Source organism: Nicotiana attenuata, unplaced genomic scaffold (assembly GCF_001879085.1).
Source record: "Nicotiana attenuata strain UT unplaced genomic scaffold, NIATTr2, whole genome shotgun sequence".
In the NCBI taxonomy this organism is placed as follows: Eukaryota; Viridiplantae; Streptophyta; class Magnoliopsida; order Solanales; family Solanaceae; genus Nicotiana; species Nicotiana attenuata.
In genome coordinates, this window is record NW_017671912.1 from 48187 (window position 1) to 72154 (window position 23968).

Here is a 23968-nt window from a genome sequence, read left to right on the forward strand (position 1 = left end):
GTTGATTATAATTGTTTGAGACTTTAGAATTTAACTAGGAACAAGATGGGTTGTTGGGTGTAGAGACACCATTAATAAGGGCTATGAAGCTTTATGCCACCGAGTGTTTGATAAAATGCCTAAGTGACAAAAACATGACTATTGTTGCTAATTTGGAAACCCTTTGACTTGTATTGATATAGATTAAAGGTGAAAGGGTTGGCGAATGTTGTATTATGCTCAAGAGCAGGAAGTTAAGGTATGTGAGGCTAACTCTCTATGTTTGGGAATTTTAATGATTCTCCCTACACTATGTTTCTTTTACGACGTTTCAATTGCCTCGGAAATATAGTTAAGTCTAGTTCCTCGAATAGTTGCAGAACTTCTATTCTCTAGCTTCATAACTCGTTCACCACTTTCATTCTGAACGTTGTGAGCTAAGTGCGTATTCAATATAGACTTGGGTTTGATGCCCCCGAGTCTTAGTATATATTACTCAGTATGCCATAAACAGTTGAAGTTTCAGTGTTGATAATCAGTTCGAGAATACATGTCTCAGTCTAGTCCCTTTCAGTATTCCAGTATTATGAAACTCGGTGTGATCCAGTATTCCAGTATTATGTAACTCAGTGTGATCCAGTATTCCAGTATCATGTAACTCAGTGTGATTCAGTATCTCATATCATGTATTGCAGTTTGATACTCAGTTCCTGAATGTTGAACACCTGTATTTGGGCCTCAGGCCGCAGTTTATGCTTTATGCATCTTTGGGCCTGAGGCCGCAGTTTATGCTTTATGCATTTTGGACCGGAGGTCACAGTTATGTATACGTATACATGGGCCCGAGGCCGCAGTTGTGCACATATATATATTGGGCCTGAGGTTGCAGTTTAATATTCAAATAAGCAGGTTGTTCATCATTTAGAAGAGGGAGTATTCATATCCTTACTTCCTTTGTTCAGTTCAGTTATCAGTTATCATTTCAGATACCAGTTATCAGTTCAGTTATCAGTTATCAGTTCAGTTATCAGTTATCATTTTAGTTATCAATTATCAATTATCGGTTCAGTTATCATTTCAGTTATCAGTTATCAGTTATCAGCTATCAGTTATCGTTTCAGTTTCTGTTTCAATAGTTATCATTTCAGTATCAATTATCAATTCTCAGTTATCAACTCAGTTTCAGTTTCAGCATTTACAATTCTTTCTTTCAGTTGCTTTACATACCAGTGCAATTCAAATGTACTGACGTCCCTTTTGCCCGGGGCCTGCATCTCATGATGCGGGTAATGATTTACAGGTTGATGATTCAGATGGCTAGGATTCTTGTACCAGCCACTCAGTTGGTAGAGGTCAGAAAGGGTGGAGGCATTATCAAGTAAGTCGGTTATAAGTGGTCGTATTTTCAGACAGTCAGTGTTTTCAGTAGAAATTAGAGGCTTCATAGACTAGAGTAACAGCTAGAAAGAGTCGCAGGCTTTTCATATTAAGTCATGTGGGCTACAAATATATTTCAGAATTGTATTAGTATTTCCGCACTTTGATTTATATCATCCAGACTTTCAGAATATCAGCATGTGTTAGTTTATCTTCCGCATTCAGTATGTTATGATACCACATGTTGATTCAGCCAGCCAGTTGGTTCGCTCGATCACATGTAGTCAGGCACCGAGTGTCGTGTTACGTCCAGGCCCAGGTTCGGGGCGTGACAAAGCTTGGTATCAGAGCACTAGGTTCAAGTGTCCTATGGAGTCTATGAAGCCGTGTCTAGTGGAGTTTCCTTTATATGTGTGTGCCGACCACTTATATAAACGGTTAACTACCAAGACATCCAGGATTGTCTCATTTCTTCTACTCTAGATCGTGCCATGAAGCCTAGAGCAATAGTTAACCTTCTCTTCCTATCGAATTCCGAACGTATTGGATGCCCAAGCGATGCGCAGGAGAAACCTAAGGTCCTAGAGAGGATAATTGCCCATTGGGGTATAATTATGGAGTATAGGTTAGTAAATATGAGACTTAGAGGATGTTAAAAGTGGGATGCAATGGATAGTAGTACCGATTAGAGCATAACCTTATCAGAAAGTACAAAAGCAGTTATCATGCCTTATGGTTATCAGTTTACCTCAGTTACCAGTTATACAGTCCTTCAGTTAGCAAATTTATGGTTATTCAGTACGCCAATATCCAGTTATATGTTTACCAAATATTCAATTTTCAGTGTATCAAAATTTCTGGTGACTTGTGAGTATATAGTGATGCATATGGGTTCTCAAGGAAAATGTATGTAACAGTGGTTATAGCAAAATCTTCGCAAATTTTAGGTCCGGATTAAGACCCAAGAATCGCCGGATAGTGTAGTAAGTGATTTATTAAATGATGGTATACTCTGAAGGATAAGTTTGTGTATGGTAATCATATGTGTTTTACCTCAGGGAACAATTTCTTTTAATTTTTGGAAATGGAGCCACAAGTTGGATGATGATAATTCAGATGTCAGACCCTAATAATGATCACTATAGTTTTGGACAGGGAGAATCTAAGGGTAAAATACCTAGGAGTCAAAGACGTTTGTTATTACCAAAGATGTGATCTCGTACAACTCATGCATATGACTAGAAGATATGATGTATGCAATGAGAATCAAGAGTAGCCAATAGTGAATTTCAGGGAACGATTTTAAGTTTTTCATATTTATTCAAATCAGAACTAGAAGTACCACATTAGTAAGTTACGATAAGAAGCATCTATTGATGTAAGATAAAAGATATGGAAGTTTCCCCTTAGGTTATGTGACTAAGTGATTACTCGGGATGTTTATAGTATGATATGATTTAGTATTGTATAGAAAGTTTGGGGTTAGATATTCCACTTTCATTTAAGTCAGATGAATTCCCTAAGTGTGATCCATGCACATAGTTAGAAGAAGAAAAAAAAGGGATAGTATGCAACCGTAGAACAGGGTCAGATGGTGAGGGAAGTTAGAAATAACCTTATGCCTCACTTTAGTTATCCAAGTAGAACAAGAAAATGTGATTCTAGAAGGTGTTTAGTAAAAGAATAATAAGTAATTTTGAGTTGATACAGTGAATTAGCACTTTCAGCAGAGCTAGTAGAGGTACAATTTGATTCACTTAGCCAGGTTAACTATGGTAAGTGGATGACAATTTGAAATACCGTACGTGTGTTAGAACCCAAAGAGTTTAAGTTAAACCCGAAGTACAGTGGCAGTGGGGAAAAAATCAGCTAGCAGTGAGAGCACAAACTATAGAAGAATAGCCTTTAGGAATTATCGTAATGTGGTTTCTCCAGGATTGACAGTGTGAGCAGAGTTAAATTATTAAGATTGTACATGATAGTTGAATACATTAGCTTTTCATTAAGTGAATAATTTAGTTTTTCCTGGTAAGAAGATTTCTCAGAAGTAAGTTGGAAGATGAGTTATCATTCACGTAGAGTGCAGAAAATAAGGAAAGTTATTTGGATCACAACAAAAAGAGAAGGATCCACAAGTATAAGACCTTTGGTGTAAGGGGTGATGTGAAAATTTTCAGTAAGTTCAGTTAGAGATTTGAAACCCGAATACTTAGCATGGGATATGAAAAAGAAAATCAGTTCGGTAATGAGGGAAAATTGTATAATTACCACACGGATTATGTCTAGCATGTGTAAGAAAAATAAAGTGAGTAGAATGATCACCGAGTTTAGTTATTGATGATAAAGTGATCATAGAAAGCTATAAAATCATGCCTAGTTATGTATCACGAGGGTAGTGCCATTGCACGAGACTCTAGTCTTCGGAGTAATGGTTAAAGACTTAGCTCACAATAATAATATAAGTGTTTTCAGGAAGTGCTTAAGAACATAATCAAGTGTGGGAAGTATAACTCATGATTGAGGTAGATAAGAAAACTCTGGTGAAAGAAGTTCACCGCTTAGCCTAGCTAGGAGTTCAATTTGCGTACTCCAAAGATAGTAGAGTTGTTGTCTAGAACAGGACTTGTTCCCCTTTAGTAGCCGTTGAGAAGGAGAAACAATTTGATGATCCTTACGTGTTGCAGTTGAAAGAGGAGATTCACAAGTATAAGACGATGGCTTTTGAATAAGGGGGAGATGATGGTACTTTGAGGTACTAGGACAGATTGTGTGTCCCAAACATAGATGGACTTAATGAGGGCAGATCATGTTAGAAGCCCAATTCTAGGTATTCTTTCCATCCAGGTTCCCAAATATGCATCATGACCAAGGAGATTTATTGGTTAAACGACATGAAAAAGAACATCGTAGACTTTATGGCCAGGCAGAGCATTTTATTTAAACAGTTGAGGATATCCTTGATTTTTTTTAGGCAATTAGGATGATCACATACCTCTCATTGAGTTTGCTAATAGTAACCTACCACTCTAGTATCAAGATGGCGCCGTATGAGACTCTGTATGGGCAAAGGTGTAGATCACCAATTGGTCGGTTCAAAGTTGGTGAAGTGGAGTTGTTAGGACCCGATTTGGTCTATCAGACTATAGAGAAAGTGAAGTTGATTCAAGAGGGTTTGAAGAAAACTCAGAGCCGCCAAAAGTCCTATTCGAGCGTGCGGCATAGAGACCTAGAGTTTCAAATTGATGATTGGGTGTTTCTGAAAGTTTCGCTTATGAAGAGCATTATGAGATTTGGGAAGAAGGGGAAGCACAGTCCCTGCTATATTGGGCCATATAGAATCTTGCGAAGGATCGGTAAATTAGCTTATGAGTTGGAGTTGCCACCAGAATTAGTGGTGGTACAACCAGTATTTCACGTGTCATGTTATAACATTCAAGTTTCCAGCACTCAAATACTCATGTCAGTTCAGTACTTAGATACTCATGCCAGTTCAGTACTCAAATACTCATGTCAGTTCAGTACTCAGATACTCATGCCAGTTCAGTACTCAGATACTCATGTCAGTTCAGTAGTTAGATACTCATGTGAGTTCCATACTCAGATATTCAAGTCAGTTCAATACTCAGCTACTCATGTCAGTCCAATACTTAGATATTGATGCCAGCTTAGTACTCTGATATTGATGTTAGTTCAATTCTCAAATATTCGTGCCAGTTCAATATTCGAATATCCATGTTAGTTCTGTATTCATATATCCATGGCAGACCAATATTCATTCAATGCAGCAGTCATTAAGTTCAGCATATCAACAGTTCAGTAATCATGTATTAATTCAGTTTAGTATGCAAGTGTTAATAAAAGTTTATGTTTGCACCAGACTCGTTTAAGGTCCGGAGTTAGCAGAAGTTACAGTCAAGACAATCATTCGAGGACGAATGATCCCAAGGGGGAGATAATGTAACACCCTGTACAGGTTTTAGTGAAATGCGTAAGGAATTTGGGAAATAACAAAGCATGAAAAATGTAGGACATTGAAATAGCTTTCCAACGATATATTGTGGAGCCCAAACCAAGCTCTGTACAAAAAGTTATGGCCGTTTTACAGAATAGTGTGTAACCACCGCGGTCCTGCTGCGTTTTCACCGCGACCGCGATGGTGAGGCAGTGTCCCAGCGATTTACCACGGTTGGGACCGCGGTCGTGCCAACTGGGACGCGGTGGACGACTTGGGAAGTCATTTTTTTAGCCTTATTTTGTCCCACACAGTCCCAAAACATAAAAACTTGCTCTAGAAAGGAAATTTCTCAAAAACATAACTCCTTAAGGGTCCTTCCACCACCCAAGGTAAGTTCTAATGGTGATTCTAAGTTAATTTCAATTTCCCAACATCTTATTAACATGGGTAAACCCTCCATATCATTAGATATTCGATTGGGATACCATTGTTGAGAGAAGAAACCCTAGAACTCGAATTCAAGCAGATTGAACGTCAAAAAGGTAATATCTTCACCCTCTAATTGATTCTATCATTGAATTAATGATTATAGACTCTATTTTATGATATATGAGTTCATGGGTTTGATAGAAAAGCATGAACGGTGATAGGTTTGGGTTGTTGATTGGTTATTATTGGTTATGGGTGTTGTTTACCTTATGGGTGATGAAGAATAATGTTGATTATAATTGTTTGAGACTTTAGAATTTAACTAGGAATAAGATGGGTTGTGGGGTGTAGAGACACCATTAATAAGGGCTATGAAGCTTTATGCCACCGAGTGTTTGATAAAATGCCTAAGTGACAAAAACATGACTATTGTTGCTAATTTGGAAACCCTTTGACTTGTATTGATATAGATTAAAGGTGAAAGGGTTGGCGAATGTTGTATTATGCTCAAGAGCAGGAAGTTAAGGTATGTGAGGCTAACTCTCTATGTTTGGGAATTTTAATGATTCTCCCTACACTATGTTTGGGAATTTTATGTATACGTATACATGGGCCCGAGGCCGCAGTGGTGCACATATATATATTGCGCCTGAGGCCGCAGTTTAATATTCAAATAAGCAGGTTGTTCATCACTCAGAAGAGGGAGTATTCATATCCTTACTTCCTTTGTTCAGTTCAGTTATCAGTTATCATTTCAGATACCAGTTATCAGTTCAGTTATCAGTTATCAATTATCAGTTATCGGTTCAGTTATCATTTAAGTTATCAGTTATCAGTTATCAGCTATCAGTTATCGTTTCAGTTTCTGTTTCAATAGTTATCATTTCAGTATCAATTATCAATTCTCAGTTATCAGCTCAGTTTAAGTTTCAGCATTTATAATTCTTTCTTTCAGTTGCTTTACATACCAGTGCAATTCAAATGTACTAACGTCCCTTTTGCCCGGGGCCTGCAACTCACGATGCAGGTAATGATTTACAGGTTGATGATTCAGAGCGCTAGGATTCTTGTACCAGCTATTTGGTGATCCCCAGTTCCTTCGGGGCATTATCATTACTACAGTCTTCAGTATTTTCAGACAGTCAGTGTTTTCAGTACAAATTAAAGGCTTCATAGACTAGAGTAACAGCTAGAAAGAGTCGCAGGCTTTTCATATTAAGCCATGTGGGCTACAAATATATTTCAGAATTGTATTAGTATTTCCGCACTTTGATTTATATCATCCAGACTTTTAGTATATCAGCATGTGTTAGTTTATCTTCCGCATTCAGTATGTTATGATATCACATGTTGGTTCGCTCGGTCACATGTAGCCAGGCACCGAGTGCCGTGTTACGTCCAGGCCCAGGTTCGGGGCGTGATAGGAATATGGTCCGTTCAAGATTTCTTACAACACACATAAGGATAAATGGTCAATCAATGAACTTTTGATCATGTGTGTTCAAGAAGAAGAGAGGTTGAAGCATGAGACACCTGAAAGTGTTAACATGGTGACTCATCGTAAGAGAAATGCAAAGAAGGGGAAAAGTGTTCCCATGAAGAAGAAAAGCACCTTTGACAAAGATGCTTGTCGTTTCTGTAAGAAGAAGGGACACTGGAAGAAGGATTGCCTGAAATACAAGAAATGGCTTGAGAAGAAAGGTAATCTTACCTTTGTATATTATGAATCTAATTTTACTGAAGTTTCTGATAATACATGGTGGATTGATTCTGGTGCTGCAATTCACATTGCCAAAATAATGCAGGGCTTTCTAACTCAGAGGAAGCTGATAAGAAGTGAACAATATGTCTATTCTGGCAATAGGACGCGTTCACGTATGGTAGGCGTGGGACTTATAGGCTCATTTTGAAGGATGGTTTTCACTTAGATTTAGAAAATACTTTTTATGTTCCAAAATATTCTAGAAATTTAATTTCCCTTTCAAGACTATCGATTAGTGGATATGATTTGAATTTTCATTATCCTTCTGTGAAACTTTTGAAAGATAATAAAGTTATTGGTTTTGGAAATTGAATGGAAATTTGTATAACTTAAGCTAGACCCCACATTCGAATGCAATGTTTTAACTTTGCATGATAAAGGAATTGGCACTAAGCGATGTATTATCAATGAGAACTCATCAAGTCTTTGGCACAAGAGATTGGGACACATCTCTATTGATAGAGTCAAAAGGTTGGTTAATGATGGAGTTCTAAAAGCTCTTGATTTTTCTGACTTTGAGACTTGTTTGGACTGCATAAAGGGTAAGCAGACCAACAAATCAACTAAAGGTGCCAAAAGGAGTTCTCAATTGCTTGAGATCATACATACAGACATATGCGGACCTTTTCCTACCCCTTGCTTGAATGGTGAGAGATATTTTATCTCGTTCATTGATGGCTATTCAAGATATATGTATCTCTATTTTCTTTTTAATAAATCAGAAGCACTTGATGCTTTTAAAGTTCACAAAATAGAAGTAGAGAAACAAACGGGTGCTCAGATCAAAATTGTAAGATCTGATAGGGGTGGAGAATATTATGGTAGGTACACAGATAAGGGACAAGTTAAGGGTCCATTAGATGAGTTCATTGAAAGTGAAGGTATAATTGCACAATATACCATGCCAGGAACACCACAACAAAATGGTGTGGCTGAAAGAAGGAACCGAACATTAATGGACATGGTAAGAAGCATGATTAGCAGATCAAGTTTACCTTTATCCTTATGGAGTGAAGCCTTAAAAACCGCTGTATATATTTTAAATAGGGTTCCATCCAAGGTTGTCCCCAAGACATCTTTTGAGTTATGGAAAGGATGGAAACATAGTTTAAACTATTTACACATTTGGGGATGTCCAACTGAAGTGAGGGTTTATAACCCACAACTAAAGAAGTTGGATGAAAGAACAATAAGCGGTTATTTTATAGGTTATGCGGTTAACTCTAAGGCATTTAGGTTTTATTGTCCTTCTCATTCTCCTAAAATTATTGAAGCTAGAAACGCTAAATTTCTTGAGGAGCATGAAGAGAGTGGGATTGGTTTGACTCAAAGGGTGGAATTGGAAGAAATAAGGGAACCACCTGTGGTACCTTTATATATTGGGAACTTGAATGTTGATCAGAAAAATTCTCATGAATTATCTGAAAATAAACAAGTTCAAAAGCCACCACCACTTGAGGAGCCGCATGAAGATCAACCCGCTTTACCTGAACCCACTGAAGAAGTGTCTGAACCAGTGGGAGTGAGAAATCTCAAGAATTTGAAAATCAGCAATTTCTAGCGACTATATTGTATATCTCCAAGAGTCTGATTATGATATTGGACTAAAAGATGATCCATGCTCGTTTTCACAAGCCATGACTGGAGAAAACTCCACACTTTGGTATGATGCCATGAAAGAAGAGTTAGAATCTATGGCTAAAAACAAAGTCTAGGATCTCGTCGAATTACCAAAGGGATCCTCTACCATAGGTTCCAATTGGGTCTTTAAAACTAAAAGAGACTCATCGGGTAATATCGAACGATATAAACCCAGACTTGTAGCCAAGGGTTTTACTCAAAGGGAAGGCATTGATATCCACGAAACCTTCTCTCCAGTATCAAAGAAGGATTCATTGAGAATAATCATGGAATTAGTAGCTCATGTTAATTTAGAGTTACATCAAATGGATGTGAAAACAACTTTCCTGAATGGAGATCTTGAAGAGGAGGTATACATGCGTCAGCCTGAAGGATTTTATGATAAGGACAAAAGTCATCTTGTTTGCAAGTTGAATAAATCCATTTATGGGTTAAAGTAGGCTTCCTGCCAATGGTATATTAAATTTCATAATGTTGTTTCTTCATTTGGATTTACGAAAAACATCACTGATCAGTGTATATACCTTAAGATAAGTTGGAGCAAATATATTTTTCTAGTCCTATATGTGGATGATATTTTGCTTGCAAGTAGTTATTTGGGATTGTTGCACGAGACTAAACAGTTTCTTATCTAGAATTTTGAGATGAAGGATATGGGTGAAGCCTCTTATGTCATTGGCATAGAGATTCACCGAGACAACTCCCAAAGATTGCTTGGACTGTCTCAAAATGCCTACATTGAAAGAATTCTGGAAAGATTCGGGATGAAGAACTGTTCACCTATAGCAGCACCCATAATTAAAGGTGACAAATTCTCATTGAATCAATGTCCACAAAATGCATTGGAAAAGGAGAAAATGAAAGATCTATGCTTCGCTTGTTGGGAGCCTTATGTATGCACAGGTCTGTACTAGACCTGATATTGCTTTTGCGGTAGGAATGCTTGGCAGATATCAAAGTAACCCTGGTCTTGACCATTGGAAAGCTGGTAAAAGGGTCTTGAGATATTTGCAAGGAACCAAGGATTTTAAGCTAACATACAAATACTCTGACTCTTTGGAGGTGATTGGATATTCAGACTCTGATTTGGGTGGATGCAAAGACACTGGTAAATCTACTTCAGGATACATTTTCCTTCTTGCTGGAGGTGCTGTGTCTTGGAGAAGTGTCAAGCTGACCATTGTTGCAACATCCACAATGGAAGCTGAATTTATAGCATGCTATGAAGCTACATCACATGCGTTATGGTTGAAAAACTTTATTTCCGGCCTTAGGATTGTCGATTCCATTTCAAGGCCATTAAGAATCTTCTGTGATAATTCAGCTGCAGTATTTTTTTCTAAGAATAATAAAAGTGGCAGCCGAAGCAAGCACATCGACATAAAGTACTTGATGGTTAGAGACTAGGTGAAGAAGCAAGATGTGAGTTTTGAGCATATTGGTACTACTTTGATGATTGCTGATCCTATGACTAAAGGTCTATCGGCTAATATTTTCAAGGATCATGTAACCCATATGGGTCTTGGTAGCTCAATTTAGCCTTGCTTTGTTCTCTAACAGTTTGTCTAGACATTATGTTTATTTCGATATACATGACAGTGCACACTTTTGGATTTTCATGTATTATTTGTGATCATTGGATCAATAAAGTTGGACTCTGAATGACCTATATTAAGCATAAAGTTGTTACACACTTTGTTAGAATGTATTGTGCATTGTAATACATGGAAGAAAGTGTTTGTTTAAAAGCATGACCGCCATGATTCGTGTAATAATATATTCTAGTTAAAGTGATTGTTGTATAACTTTTAGTTGAGTGATAAAGTTTATGGCCATATTATATGTTTATCTCTCATAAAGGATTATCTGATTTTAATATGTGGGCCAAGTGGGAGAATGTTAGAAATTACCGTCTCTTCTAGAGACTTCTAGTGTGGCCCACATATAAGGTAATAAATTATTTACCTTGTCTCCCAAAGGAAATAATATATCAGGTAACATTCTGTAGTTATGCATATATGGTAGTTTCTTTGATGGAAAGAAATTACCATATATTAGGAGTACCTAGGGTAATTATAATTTAAGGAGAAGTCCCTAGGGCTAAAGTATTTGCCTAAGAGTCCTTAGCCTACCTATAAATACGACTGTGACTCCATCAGTCTGGCATCCTACGATAGGCACAGGCTAGAAGGCTCCCTAGGTTTTCTGTCAAAGTTTTACAAGGCGATTCTACATCACCTGAACAACTATGGCTGAAGGTACATTCCTTGTTTAATTTCCGCTGCGTTGGCTTTGTGAATGTATTCAAATTTCAGCAGAACAACTTATCAAAAATACTGTGTCGTAGCAAGCCACTGCCTTGAAAGCGATTTCGGCCCAACTAGGTGTAAATCGTTAAGACCGGTCGCTCCCCAAGGTTCCACAGCACCTCCAAACACGTGCACTCATGGCTGGAAGTTTAGACTTTGCACAAAACAGTTGCCCAAAAAGAAGAGGAGATGAAGGTTTTTTCTGTAGTTGTTACAGTAATTAAAATGTTATAGGAAGAAAGTAATGATTAGCAAGATGAATTCTTAGTTAACAATTGAGTGAATATGATGGCTAATGATCATTTTATTTATAGGCAATTAGGGAGGTTGCATATATGACAAGTGTGGAGAGCCTTTTAACACTTGTCCAAATATATTAGTCTATTTGACAAGTGTACCTAGTCTTCCATGCATGAAGACACATGGTAAATTTGCACAGCCACTTATCAAAGCCATTCAACACTTGGCTTTAAATCAATGCCACATGTAAAAATTCTTGCCATGTACCAATTATCTAAGAGTATTTGGCCACTTGAAAATAGATAGGATACTAGTAAAATAAAAAGACCCATGGCTATTGGTTGTAAATGGATTTGCAATAAGAAATCTTTGACTTTGTATTATAATTAATACCAACAATCCCCCACTAATGCAAAGACAAAAATAGAACAATTCTGGGCAAAAGTAGGAACATGTACTTAAGTGTCAATATCTTTCGATTTGAATTGACACGTAGTGAAATGAGGCAACAACTAACATCCACAAAGTGAAGTACTCTTGAACTGAATGGACATTAATTGATACCCCCACAACACATACTATATTCTTAATTTTATACAAACTCTGCGATACTAACAAAGTGCTTTTATGTTCATGCACATACCTTGGGTCACATGAGTGCTCTAGAAAGACATCCCAAGTCTCTCATAAAAGGCAACCGCACCTTTACACTCACGTAGGTGATTCCATCAAGTCTATATACACATAGACTACCTTAAGGTTATGGAATCATTAGGAGCAAAATAAGCTCAACCTTATAAAGCACTACCACACGCCATGTGGATAGGAAATGTAGTACATATTGAGGTCTCATATGGCTTCGTTTGACCACAAACGGGTATCCACCATACTTCCTCAATCCATGGGCTTTAGCCCTATCCCCCTCAAAGTTTCAAGGATAACTCTCCTTGCCAAACCCTTGGTTAAAGGATCCGCCAAATTTCTTTCGGATCTTACATATTCCAAGGAAATAACACCATGTTTCAACAATTGTTTTACCGCACCATACCTAATGCGGATATGTCTTCTTTTTCCATTGTACACACTATTTTTGGCAATTCCAATTGTTGCTTGTGAGTCACAATGTAGAGAAACTGGTGAAGCTTGTCTTCCCCATAAAGGCACGTCTGCCAATAAGTTTCTCAACCACTCAGCTTCTTGCTCTGCCAATTCAAGAGCAATGAATTCAGACTCCATAGTAGATCGTGCTATACAAGTCTGTTTTGAAGACTTCCATAAAATAGAACTTGCACCCAAAGTGAACACATAGCCACTAGTGGAGCTAACTTCATCATTGTCAGTAACCCAGTTCGCATCACAAAATCCTTCTAAAACAGCAGGAAATTTATTAAAATGCAAACACCAATCCATAGTACCTCTCAAATACCTTAGCAAACGATGAAGAGCATTCCAGTGTTCACTACTAGGGTTGTGAGTATATCTACTCAATCTACTAGCAGCATAAGCAATATCAGGTCGTGTATAATTCATGAGAAATATTACACTACCAACTATCTTAGCATACTCAGTTTGAGAAATACTTGATTCCTTATTCTTTTTCAAGTGTATGCTAGGATCATAAGGAGTTCTCACAGGTGCTATATTAAAACAATTAAACCTTTTCAACATTTTCTCAATATAATGAGACTGAGACAATGAAAAACCATTAGAAGTTCTTTTGATTTTAACCCCTAAAACCATATCTGCTTCTCCAAGATCTTTCATTTCAAATTTAGAAGACAGAAAATTCTTAGTCTCATTAACAACATTCACATTAGGGCCAAAAATTAGCATGTCATCCACATACAAACATATAATAACACAATATGATCCTATCGTCTTGGAATAAATACAAGTATCAGATGCTTTAATAACAATACCATTATCCACTAATGTGCTATTAAATTTTTCATACCATTGCTTAGGTGCCTGCTTTAGACCATACAGAGACTTTCTCAATTTGCATACTTTATTCTTCTGTCCTTGGATCATAAATCCCTCAGGTTGAGACATATATATATATCTCTTCCTCTAAATCACCATTTAGAAAAGTCATTTAAACATCCATTTGATGTATTACTAAATTATGAATAGCGGCTACATCAACAAGAGTTCTAATAGTCGCTATCTTAGTCACAGGAGAATAAGTGTCAAAGTAATCAATGTCTTTCTTTTGATTAAAACTCCTAATAACAAGTCTAGCCTTATATTTCTCAATTGTACCATCAGGTCTCAATTTCTTCTTAAATATTCACTTGCAACTTATGGGTTCACAACCATTAGGCAAATCAGACAAGTTCCAAGTATGATTAGAAACTATAGAGTATAATTCACTTTTAATGGCCTCTTTCCAAAAACTAGCATCTATTGACCTCATTGCTTCACTGTATGTCTTAGGGTCTTCTTCTATTAAATAGATTGACACTAATTCATCACTCAAAACATCAAGATCAATATTTTCAGTCAAGAAAGAAGTAATAAAGTCAGGACCAAAGCTAGCTTCAATTCTACGCCTCTTACTTCTTCTAAGTTTATTTTCATGCTCATTAGCAGTAACACTTGAAGAAGACACAATATGAGAATTAATAGGCATAGATGTGGAAGCATTATCACGCACATCACTGGGCATATTATTTTTCATTGGAAAAACATGCTCAAAAAATTCTGCATCTCTAGATTCACAAATAGAACTATCATTCCAAGACATAAATCTATATGCAGCACTATTTTGAGCATAACCTATGAAAATAGCATCAAAAGTCTTGGGTCCAATAGTTACTTGTTTAAAATCAGGTAGACCAACCTTAGCCAAACACCCCCACAGTTTCAGAATTTTCAAGTTAGGGGCAAACCCTTTCCATAACTCATACGGGGTTTTATCTAACTTCTTATGAGGGGCTTTATTAAGAACATAGCATGCAGATAAAATAGCTTCCCCCCACATATTATCAGATAAACCTGAACTCAAAAGCATAGAATTCATCATTTCCTTAAGGATTCTATTTTTTCATTCGGCTACACCATTTTTTTGGGGAGTATAGGGAGCACTAACCTCATGTATAATACCATTTTTCTCAGAAATGGCTTCTAGAGTATTAATACTATATTCACCACCCCTGTCAGACCTAAGCCTCTTGATTTTTCTGTCTAATTATTTCTCTACTTCTGCCTTGTATTTCAAAAACATGCTGTGAGCACGTGATTTTCGCCCTATGTGAATTACTCCCATAAAATACAAGAAAAAAAATTCCATTTTTTTTCTACAATTTTATAAGATTTTGTGGGGATTTGTGCTAATTGTTTGCATTTCTGTGCATGTTTATTTTTGTTAAAATCATGAAAATACCAAAAATACCATGCATTGCATTTAGGTGTCATTTTTATATTTTTAGGACTAATTAGTTAATTATTTATTTCATTAAAAAATAAAAAACAAAAAAATGGCTTACTTTTGCATTTTTAACCTTTTAATTTTAGATTAGTAATTTCCTCTTTTAATTTAGGAGTAATTAATTTTTGTAAATATTATATTAGATAATTAGCTTAATTTTGTAAATTAATTTAGTTTACGAATTTAATTTAGGAATTCAATTGGTTAAAAAGGGAAAAGAAAACAAAGGAAAAGAAAGAATTGGAAAAGGGTCAATTTGGTTTTGGGATTGGGCCAAAGTTAGAATCAGCCCAAATTTTTCGCCCAGTCCAACTCATGCCCGGTCCAAACTCTTCAGGCCTTGAGACAGCTAAACGACGTAGTATTGAGTCAAAACTACGTCGTATTGAGTTAAAACCAGTCCAATTAATCCTGACCCCTCGATGTTCTCTCATCCAACGGCCCTGAAGGTTTTTCCCATTTCGTTTAAAAGTGTCCAAACGTCCCTAAATTAACCTAGGACCCCTGTTCTATCTTCTCATTCACCCTCATCTCTCACCACCGTCCGCCGCCCATTAGAAATCGCCAACGGCGGCGGTTGCTCTCCAAACCCCCTCAAATCTTGACCATATAACCGCCGTTGCCCCTCCATTCCAAATCCACCCTTGTTTCCTCCCCCAAACCACTCGTCCTCTCCGAATCAGAGATCTAAGATAGCAATAAAATCTTCTTTGCCCTTTTCTTTTGATTTCCGCCCAATCTAGCCTCTTCTTGGTGTTGAACATGTGTGAATCGACCAGCTTTGAGTGAAAAGCCAATTGGCTGAAAGGTCCTTTTTCGCATGGTGGCCGAGCCTCGTCAACCATCTCCGATGGGCCTCTATTTCTGTTTCTTCTTCATTCTTGACTCGTGATGGGGACTGTGACAAAGAGCACAAGCCATTGAAGAAATTCCGGCTAGTGCTCAATGTTACAGTTCACACCATGGGGTTGAGGTTCTTCACGCCGGATGCCATCACCGTTGAACCATCGATCTAGCCCGTATACTTCTATTCCTCTTCATCTCAGTTGGGCCTAGAAATCATAGGTTTTTCAGTTGATTAATTTGGTAATAATAGGTTAAGAAGCACGATTAAACTCTTTGTTAGCACTTGTTAATTTTCTTCTTTCCTTTTACTTCTTCCCTTTTATTCTGCTCCGTTAGAAGATCTGATGTTAGTAGGATTCAGAATTGGGTTAGTTTGGACTTTCTTGTGAATTCATTTGCTTAGACTTGAACTTGGGCTTGCTAGTGCAAGAAGCCCAAAGAGCTTGTTGAAGTTCATTGGTGCAGAAGCCCAAAGACATTTGGACGGATTGGTTTAAATGTATGGTAAGTTGAAGTAATTATTAAGCCTTCTGAGGGGTAGTTAGTGGAATTGGATTGGAGGAATCTTGGCTAACTGCCTAGGAAGCTGCCAGGAAGGTGGGAATTGGGCAGTTCAGCAAACAGGTTTAAAATTCAGGGTTGGAATTGAACAAAAGGGAATTGAAGAAGGGAGGGTATTGAATGAATAAAAATTAAGTTTGCTGCCCTAGAATCTGGCTATAAACGGCTCATTTCCTACATTTTTAGGCAGAGATTAGAGTCCCAAAAAAGAGCAAACGGCTGAAACCTTTTTCTGAAAATATTGGTGCTTGTTTTCAACCTTTCACTCTTTTCTTCTTCACAAAAGTTTGAGGGAAACTCTCCATTCGATTTCTGGTGATTTTGGAGTAAAGGAAATGACTTAATTTGAAGCTAACATTGATTATTGTTGCTGCATTTTTGCTGCTGTTCCTGCTGCTTCTTTTGTCCTTTATCGAGATCAAGATTTACTCCTTTGCTTTGATTGCTTGTATCCAGGTACTCCTCGTGGGCTTTTTGTGAAATGTAAAGCTGAAGAACAGCATGCTTGATTTGAAGTGAAAATTTCAGAACATATTTAGTTTAATATGTGTTTGATCTCTTTCTTTTGTCTGAAGTTTGTTGCTATTTGTTAAGCATGTTTAAGAACCATATTAGTTTATAGCTTAATCTTTTTGTTAAGGTTGGAAGTGGCCTTTCATAGAAATTAGTGTGATGTACCCTGAATTGTAATTATTTGAGACTTTATTCAAGTTTGTAGGTTATGTTCATATGATTGTTAAGAGTGAGTTTAGTTAATACACAAACTCCAAAAAGATTCCATGTTATCCTATAGCTACTGCATGTCTGCTCAAATCTCTGAAGATGTAACATTGCAATTGAGAGTTATTTACTTAATACTGCTGGGTAAAATTATGACTCAAGTTGTGTGATATTGGTCGTGTAAATGCCTTGCTTTTTTTTCTAGAATTTTATATACCATGTTGTGTATGGGTCAATGGTAAGTTGGGTCTCATTAGGGTCCAACGAAGTGTTCTGGGCTGGAGGTGTTTAAAAGAGATCTGAGTCTCAATTGGGCCTAGAATTGGTCCGTCAGAGACAGCCCAATCAACAGCTCCCTCTTTGGACCCTGCTGTCCATTTAGTTGTTTGTTCTAAGTTAAATTCAAAGATTAAATCAATTTTGTTGGCTGATTTCTTTAAGCATGTTGTTAATCCGTTTAGTACGAGTTGGAGTGTTTGGAAATTTCAAAACTGGGCTCAATGCTGGCCCAATTGAGATGGCTGAGTCAACTAGGTTGTTCTTTTCATCCGCCCGTCCCCTTTGGATTTAATTTCAGCCCAATTACCCAATAGGGACTCTTAGCTTTCTTGATAGCAATTTAGCATTTTGTATATTGCAAGCCTTAGTGTCCATTAGGCCTAATTAAGTATCATTTCTTTTAAAAACGAATTGAGGTGTGTCATATCAAACAAGACCTATAATTTATGGCCCTCATAAGACAAGATCAAGAAATCACACTTGAAGAAAGAAATTTGAGGCGTGCCATAAGCAAATTAAAACACCTATGGCCCTCACAAATGTTATAACTTAGACATTAAAAATAAACTTCGTAGTTTCTTCAGGCGCGTTAATCATATAATTATCATGGCTACTACTATTAAAACCCGGGGGTACATTCATGTGGCCCGGTTCTAATTTCCAACAAGGTTAAATAGAACGTGTCGTAAATCACGGGTGCATTTCATGTAGCGTTTGTTTGCGATGTGTTTTAAATAACCTTGAATTAATTCTTTGAACAAATAAAAGCGGTGATAAAGTTAAAAAATGCACATAGGTTTAAAAGTGTTTTAAAATTAGATAAATAGGCCAATATTAACAATTGAGCGACCGTGCTAAAATCATGGAACCCGGGAATGCCTAACACCTTCTCCCGGTATGACGACCCGGCCGGTTGTCTCATGAGTTACCGCTCTGTTTTCCCCATTTCTGCCTCTACTTGCCTTATTTATTGGGTCTATATGTGATCGGGTTGGTTGGCTCTGGTTCGGAAAGGTTTTGAGAAGGTTTGAGACACTTAGTCTCTTTTAAGAAGGCTTAAGTTGGAAAAAGTCAACCGGATGTTGACTTATGTGTTAGAGGGCTCGGATGTGAGTTCCAATGGTTCGGATAGCTTCGGGAGATGATTTGAGACTTAGGAGCGTGATTGAAATGCATTTTGGAGGTCCGGAGAAGATTTAGGCTTGAATTGGCGGAATTGAGTTTTTGGCATTTTCCGGTTGATAGGTGAGATTTTGATATCGGAGTCGGAATGGAATTTCGGAAGTTGCAGTAGCTTCGTTATGTCAGATTTTGATATCGGAGTCGGAATGGAATTTCGGAAGTTGCAGTAGCTTCTTTATGTCATTTGGGATGTGTGTGCAAAATTTCAGGTCATTCGGACGTCGTTTGGTATACTTTTTGATCAAAAGCGGAATGCGGAAGATTTTAGAACCTTAGGCTTGAATTCGATGCGTTTTGGTGGCTTTGATGTTGTTTTAGGTGTTTTGAAGATTGGTAATGAGGTTATGGGATATGTTTGTGCTTTTGGTTGAGGTCCTGGGGGCCTCGGGGTGATTTCGGATGGTTGACGTGGAGTTTGAAGAATTGTTGCAGCTGCAGATTGTGCTGCTTCTGGTATTTCCGCACCTGCGAATTGAGGACCGTAGATGTGGCACCGCATATGCGAAAGATGGGCCGCAGAAGCGGCCAGAGGTGCGTTTGTTAGGAAACTGCAGAAGCGGCTAGGAGGACCGCATCTGCGATGTCGTAGATGCGGGTGTGGAACCGCAGATGCGGATAATGGGAAGCTTAAGTGATTTTTGCAGAAGCGGATCAAGAACTGCAAAAGCGGTACTGCAGATGTGGTGAAATGACCGCAGACGCGGAAATGTCTGGACAGAAAATATAAATTAGTTCCTTCGCGATTTTCAGAAGGTTTACTCACTTTTAACACAAAATTTTGGAGCTTTGGGCGATTTTGAAGAGAGAAATCAAGGAGACGTCATTGAGGTAAGGTTTTGGATTATGAAAACTCGTTTTTATGGTATTAATACATGGACTAGAGCTGTAATTAAAGGTAAAGTTTGAGAAACTAGGGCTTAGAAACCTAGGCCGTTGATTGAGGTTTGGGAGGACCATTTGTGGTCGGATTTTGGAACTTTTTATATGTACGAACTCGTGGGGAGATAAGTAATCTAATGACGTAAATTTTATCGAATTTCGAGATGTGAGCCCGGGGGTCGGGTTTCGGTTAATTTCGGATTTTGTGATGCTTTTCGATTATTTTCGAGTGGGCTTCGTCCCTTTAGCATAAATTAATGGTTACGTTCTGATTTTGGTAGATTCAGAGCATCCTGAGATCGATTCGAAGGGCAAAGGCATTGCAAGCTAGATTTCGGGCCGAATTGAGGTGAGTAATGATTTTAAATGCTGTCCTGAGGGTATGAAACCCCGGAATTTTACAGCGTTCGGGCCTATGTCGCAGGTGACACACATGCTAGATGACGAGCGTGGGGTCGTGCACCGTTGGGGATTGTGACTTAGTCCATCCCAAAATGACTTTTTTACTGTGTATTTGATAGCTAATCGATTGATATTATTATATTTTGGGATAAAAGCCATATTTGGGCTTCGTGCCAATTGTTTGGACCCTTAGGGGATCATTACTGATATTTTCCTCACTGATTGATTTCATACTAATGTTCAGTCATGCTATATTTTCACCATTTTAAAAACTCAGCTATGTTATTCTGTTTTTTAAACACAGTAAATGATATTTTCAAAGATATTTGAGCTGAGCTTCATATTTTACTGTTGCCCGAGGGTTATGAGATTCTGACTGAGTAAGGCCAAGGGCCTGTATTGTGAGGATACTTTTGGGTCGGCTGTACGCCGCATTAGTGATATGTTGATTATGATATGAGCGAGGGCCTGAGATTGTATGCCACGAGTGGCTTTGTGATTGATATGAGGCCGAGAGCCTGTTTATGATGCCACGAATGGCTTGATATTGCGCTCGGGCCGTAAGGGGCCCCCTCCCGGAGTCTGTACACCCCAGTGAGCGCAGGTACCTATTGTGATATAAGATATAGCCCGAGGGGCTGGTATTGTCTTGTGACATTGCCCGAGGGCTGATTTTGTTTGTAACTGTGCCCGAGGCCATTTATTATGTGTTTTTTTATATATATATATATATATATATATATATATATATATATATATATTTTGACTGTTAAAAGGTGTTTATGAGATTTTCACTGCTTATTTATATTCACTGATTTTGTTATGCCTCTTATAGCTTAATGTTGTATTTTACGTGGTTTTGTATCACTCAGTCTTCATTTATTTTTATTACTCACTGAGTTGGAGTACTCATTTTACTCCCTGCATCCCTGCGTGCAGATCGGGTGCTACAGGTCCTGCTCCTGAGGGTTGATAGTTCCAGCAGGTCTTCGGAGATTTACTAGGTAGCTGCTTGGCGATTCGCACTCCAGTGCATTCTCCCTCTATCTTAGTTTTTTTTATTCAGTATGTAGTAGTGGATTAGACTTCAGACTTTTAGTATTATTTTAGATGCTCATGACCGGTGACACCCCGATGTCGGGCTGTGTTGGTTTTTAATTCGGCAACTTATACTGTTATTTTGGAATTTTATTTCTATTAAGACTTGGTATTTATCATTTTAACTGCTTTAAGTGCATTGGAAGTGTGTAGGCTGGCCTTGTCTTCACGAGAGGCGCCATCACGACCGGGTTTGGGTTTAAGGTCGTTACAAGTTGGTATCGGAGCCTAGGTTACATAGGTCTCACGAGTCATGAGCAAGTTTAGTAGAGTCTCACGGATCGGTACAGAGACGTTTGTATTTATCCTGGAGAGGCTGCAGGACCTTTAGGAAAATTCCATACTCTTGAAATTCTTGTCATGCGAATTTGTTGATCCGAGTGCTAAACTTCTATTATTCTATTCTCTCACAGATGGTGAGGACACGTGCTACCGGTCAGGATGGACGACCACCAGTACCACCAGCGGGGGCCACTAGAGGCCGAGGACGTGGCCGAGGACGTGGTAGGTGCAGAGGTACAACCCCCACAGCAGCTGGGACAGCAGCTGCAGACCCACCAACCGCCCCAGTTCAGGGTCAGGTCCCAGTGGTGGACGTTCCAGCAGCTCCAGCTCTGGCACCAGCTGTGCCCATTGTGATTCCGGGTCTTCAGGAGACTTTGGCTCAGATATTGATAGTATGTACTAGCCTTGCTCAGGCGGTCGCAGTTTCTACTGCCGCAGCCACTTCTCAGGCAGGGGGAGGCTCTCAGACTCCCGCCGCCTGCACACCCGATCCGGTGGTTCAGGGGGTGCAGACACCGGAGGCACCACTAGCCCAGTCGGTGGCAGCTGCTCAGGGTTATGTAGCTCCTGTTATGCCGGAGGATGAGCAGCGTAGATTGGAGAGGTTTGGCAGACTCCAGCCTCCTACTTTCAGTGGAGCAGAGGGCGAGGATGCCCAGGGTTTCTTAGACAGATGTCAGAGGATTCTTCACACTGCATGAATTCTGGAGACCAACGGGGTTGCATTCACGACCTTTAAGTTTACCGGAGCTGCCTTCACTTGGTGGGAGGCATATGATAGGCGTAGGCCGGTTGGTTCGGCACCTCTAACTTGGCAACAGTTCTCCGCTCTAATTCTGGAGAAGTATGTCCCACAGTCCCGCAGGGAGGAGCTGCGTAGGCAGTTCGAGCAGCTTCGACAGGGGGATACGACAGTTACCCAGTATGAGATGAGGTTCTCGGAGTTTGCTCGACATGCTATTTGGCTGGTTGCTACTGAGAGAGAGAGGATCAGGAGGTTTGTTAATGGCCTCACCTACCAGCTTCAGGTTCTCATGACGAGGGAGAGGGTGTCAGGTGCTACATTTGAGGAGGTTATGGATATTGCTCGAGAGATTGAGTCAGTTCGTCGCCAGGAGCGCGAGGAGAGGGAGGCTAAGAGGCCTCGTGGACATGGTAGTTTTGGGCGTGCTCCTTCGAGGGGCCAGGTTCAGCACGGCAGAGGCCGGCAGTTCCAAGATTCTCAGTCAGCTCGCCCAGGTTATCGCGGGGCATCATCAGGCCATGGTTCTCACGGCTCTCAGCAGGGTCACCTTCACTTAGTGCACTTCCAGCCCAGGGTTCGTCCCGTGCTTCGTCGGTTCAGGATTCTTCTACGCCAAGGGCATCTGCTAGTCACACCGGTGCTAGGGGTTCTCATCAGTCCCCGTCTCCATAACCTGGGAGTTGCTATGAGTGTGGAGAGATGGGCCACTTATGGAGGCAGTGCCCTCGTCGTTCTCAGCAGAGGGGTCAGTCATCAGCCTCAGCCCTAGCCACTTCACCACCCACCCAGCCAGCTAGGGGTGGGGGACAGCCATCTAGGGGTCGCCCCAGAGGGGGAGGTCGATCCGGAGGTGGCCAGGCTCATTTCTATGCACTTCCGGCTAGGCCCGATGCGATTGCTTCAGATGCAGTGATTACAGGTATTATCTCAGTCTGCCGCAGGGATGTTTCTGTGTTATTTGACCCTGGTTCTACTTTCTCTTATGTGTCGTCTTATTTTGCCCATTATCTGGATATGCCCTGCGAGTCCCTTGTTTCTTCTGTTCATGTTTCTACGTTGGTGGGCGATACTATTGTGGTAAACCGTGTGTACCGGTCAAGTGTTGTGTGTATTGGGGGTCTGGAGACCCGAGTGGATCTATTGTTATTATGTATGGTGGATTTCAAAGTTATTCTGGGCATGGACTGGTTATCTCCGTGCCGGGCTATTCTGGACTGTCATGCCAAGACAGTAACTTTGGCTATGCCTGGTGTGCCACGGATTGAGTGGCGAGGTTCGACCGATTATGCTCCCAGCAGAGTGATCTCTTTCTTAAAGGCCCAGCGTATGGTTGGGAAAGGTTGTCTTTCATATCTAGCCTTTGTGAGGGATGTTGGTGCAGAGACTCCCAGTATTGATTCTGTTCAAGTTGTGAGGGATTTTCCCGACGTATTCCCTGCAGACCTGCCGGGTATGCCACCGGATAGGGATATAGATTTTGGTATTGACCTGGTGCCGGGCACTCATCCCATTTCTGTTCCACCATATCGTATGGCACCAGCGGAGCTGAAGGAGTTAAAGGAGCAGCTTCAGGAACTCCTGGATAAGGGGTTCATTCGTCCTAGTGTGTCACCGTGGGGTGCGCCGGTTCTCTTTGTGAAGAAGAAGGATGGCTCGATGAGAATGTGCATTGATTACAGGCAGTTGAACAAAGTGAAAATCAAGAATAAGTATCCTTTGCCTCGTATCGATGATTTGTTCGACTAGCTTCAGGGGGGCGAGAGTATTCTCTAAGATTGATCTCCACTCAGGTTATCACCAGTTGAAGATCAGGGACTCAGATATTCTTAAGACAGCTTTCAGGACCTGA